This window comes from Austrofundulus limnaeus, unplaced genomic scaffold (genome assembly GCF_001266775.1).
Source record: "Austrofundulus limnaeus strain Quisiro unplaced genomic scaffold, Austrofundulus_limnaeus-1.0 Scaffold435, whole genome shotgun sequence".
NCBI lineage: Eukaryota > Metazoa > Chordata > Actinopteri > Cyprinodontiformes > Rivulidae > Austrofundulus > Austrofundulus limnaeus.
The window spans coordinates 137,174-140,773 of NW_013952837.1; the positions used below are offsets into that span (position 1 = coordinate 137,174).

Consider the following 3,600-nt stretch of genomic DNA (forward strand, 5'->3'; position numbering starts at 1 on the left):
TCATATTTAGACGTCCTATTTTGCAAATGCTGCCTTCCTGAAATTTGGTATGCTTGTTTGTCTTTGTGTCTATGATGTATAATGATGTGATTGTGATGCTGTAATTCTGAGTGTTTTATGTGCTGCAGAACAAGAACCTGCTGTAAAACAGCAATTATGTTGAGTCAGGCTTGATTTTTAATTATCTTTTCCTGTTAAATAAATAAATCAAATCAAATCAATCAATCTTCAGTCTGAGGAGTTATAGGTAAACTCACCTTTATAAGAAGTACCTTTACATCCTGAATAAACAAAATTAACACTAGCCATGTTTATGTGCACAAGAGTTTTTGATCTAACTGAAAAGAATTTGGATTAAATAATCCGAATGTATCGTTTACATGGGCACAAAATGTATTAATGCGATCATGATGAGCGTTTACACGCACCAGGCTTTTATTCAGAAAAGAAGTACTGATGAACAGAGTTGTAAACTTTCCCCAAAAAAGAAACACAGAAGAGGAGCGTAAACTGCAGAATCCTGGCCTGATTGATTTTCTTCTGTGTTTGGCCCTTCTTTTGAACAGTGGCTGCTTTGTTTCCTCGATGTATAACAGGTCACAGTCCTCCTGGCACTTTTCAACATTACTCTTTTTGTGCCGGGGGACCAGGGGATCTTTGGGGTGAACCAGTTTTTGATGTAACGTGTTTTTGGGTTTGAAAGCTGCTGGGACGTCATGTTTAAAGAATAAATGTCTCAGCTTCTCTGAAACTCCCACAACATCCAGAATTACCACTGATCTGGATCTGGGTTTGGAGTCCTCCTTTTCACCTGATGGCAATATGCCACTATGAAGCTGAGCTTATCTGCAACTCCTGAAGAAGTCTCTTGGTGAAGAAACCCATCCAAAGCAATTAACTCATCTTTGTTAGATAAAAGGGAAAACTTTAAAAACATGACATCATGGTTATCTTTACAATTAGCTCCTCAGTCTTTCTTACATTTATCTTGCAGGTTTTCTAAAAAATGTAAATTCTTTGACAAATTGCATTATTTCTATATGGTACTTTAGAATACAGTATAAATCTAGTTGTTGAGGATTTCAGTGCTTAAAGTGCACATGAATTGAGATGAATAAACGGCCTAGAGAGAAATACACACGTGCCTTCTGAGCTGCTGTTTTCAGGCAGAGGAAAAACAATCAGAGTTGGGTTTATATAATCGATTCCTTTTCCCAAATTGGAGGAAAAAAACTCCTGTACATGCTCTCATTATTAGTCATCATCATAGTTTGCAGAGTGTTTTTTCCCCTCAAAGGGGCTCTGTTCAGTGCTTTGTTTTTAGGGATTTTCCACATTCCTGGTCAAGTTGGACAAGTTCTCACAACAACAGGCCTCCTAACAGATCAATGAGTGGTTGAAACAATCTGACAGCTAAGCTTCCAGTCAGCGAACTGATCAGAAAAAAATAAAAGGATGTCATGGGATCGAGCAAGAAACTTTTGATCTCAGATTTACTTTTCTAGAGAATATTGAAAACATGACGCCTTGTCATGCCTCCTGTTTTGAATCAGGGAAATGAAAACACTCAGCATATTTATCTCCCGTTGCAGAAAGGCAAAGGTTAGAGATGTGTCTGTTTGAGTAAAGGACCTCATCAGTGCTAAGCACAGTTCCACTGATTAGCTAACGCAGATTTTTTTTCTGCAGGTTAGCATTTTGCTAACTTTGGGAACTGTTAGCAAACCGATTAGCTTCCACTAAATTAGCTTATGCTAACTTTAAGTCCACTAAAAGATTAACAAGTGTAAAACTTCTATTTTTATGCAACTAATTCCAAACTAAATGAAAACTATCAGTGTTGGACGTGTTGGGAACCATGTGTGCAGAATGGAGTTGCCAACTCAACTCCATGCTCAACTCTAAAAATACAGGACAGCTCTGGTGGGGGCGAGGCTTAATGATGCAATGCGTTAATTGCGACATCATCACACAATATGTCTTATTTCACTGTGCTGCCTAATTTTACATCTATTGCATAATTGTTTGAATTATTTAATTAACTATATATTTAATAAAAATATCTATGAATATAACCTCCTGAGAACCTCCATCTTCATTTGAGAACATTGGTTTTGGACTGGTTGTCCCAGAGCCCTAGAGAGAGAGAGTTGCGACCCTCTTTGAACTAGCCGACACACGATCACCTGGTTCATGGAGCTCTCAATAGTTCCAAACAGAACAGCGCTGCTGTGCCGGTCTGAGTGGGCGTGTCACAAGGAAAGGCGATTCCAAAGCGACACACCTGATTTGACGGACTTTGTTAAAGGGACACACCTGACTGGACAAGCAAAAAATGGGCATTACCGTACTGCACCACCTCATTGGACAAGAACAAAAGGGGCGTTACTGTACGGCACCACTTTTTCTGGAGAACCGTACTTGGGTCACATTCCTCCTGGTTAACCTTATGGTACGTTCACACCAAATGCGATTTCAGCATCAGGAGCATCAGGTTTACATACAAAGTCTATGGTGGACGCGCTTCAAGCAACGTCGGGAAGTGCTGCGGCGCCTCAAGCGCGATTAGAGCAGCGCGATTTGAACGATCTGAGCGTTCGACGCGCTGAGGCGCAAATCGCTGAAGTTAGAAAATCTGAACTTTTGCAGCTCGACGCGCCGCATCAACCAATCAGAGAGACTCCACTGTGTGACGTAGTGACATATTTCCCGACGGGACAGTTTACTGAATGATGTCCACTAACCTGAAACAGACAGAGCGGAGCTCTTTAGCTGAAATGAGTGCCTGCAGTCGTGTCCTGATCCGCTCTAATGCGTGGCAGCGACTCATCAGACTGGAAAAATAGTCCTGAAAGCGAGCTGTGAGCCTCTACTCTGAATTATCTGGTGAATTAATTATGAATTAATTATCTGATGAACGTGACATGCTCTTGCTCTCTGTAAATAAAGCAAAGCCACTTCCTCGTCCGACATTAAACAGAGCCCGACAGAGGAGGGAGGGGCGGGGAGGCTCTTCCCGTGCAGCGCTTCAAGAGCTGACCTGCGTCTGACCTCAAAGTGCACAAGCTTCAAACTTCAGCGTTGGCTGCGATTTTGAAGCTGAAATCGCATTTGGTGTGAACGCAGCATTAGTGTTGGCGTCAGGATCAGGCTGTAAAGAGATCAAGCAGGATCTAAGGATACCGTCATGTACGCCTCGTAGCCCACAGTGTTTATGGTTTTGACACGCCCACTCTTGTGACACGCCCACTTTGATTCCGCAGATAACCCCTTCTCAGTCTGTCTGAGCAGACAGAAGGCTGAAAACTACCCCCCGCCATGATGAACCCTAACCCTAACACCCCAAAATGGCAAAAAATGTATTTTCTTCAACTTACCGGAGAACACACTTCAGAAACACCAAGAATGAACAGGGTTCAATGCTGCCTCTTGCTCTGTTTGGAACCGAGGCTCCATGAACCAGGTGACTTCTGCATTCCATTCTTTCTATGGAAATCAATGGGAGTGTCGCAACTCTCTCTCTCTAGGGCTCTGTTTGGGTTGTCCTATTCAGAGGAGGTACATTTTATATATTTTTTTAAACAAAGTATAATTTTTAAA

General features: G+C 41.8%; 1 protein-coding gene across 1 annotated transcript in view; it reads right to left on the reverse strand.

The window, feature by feature from the left end:
* The window catches only part of podn (podocan), a 46,343-nt gene extending 42,950 nt beyond the window's left edge, over window positions 1-3,393 (reverse strand). The window contains exon 1 of the mRNA XM_014024673.1: window positions 3,378-3,393. The gene's annotated coding sequence lies outside the window, so the exon portion shown is untranslated. The remainder of the gene's footprint in view (window positions 1-3,377) is intronic.
* Window positions 3,394-3,600: the final 207 nt, after the last annotated feature.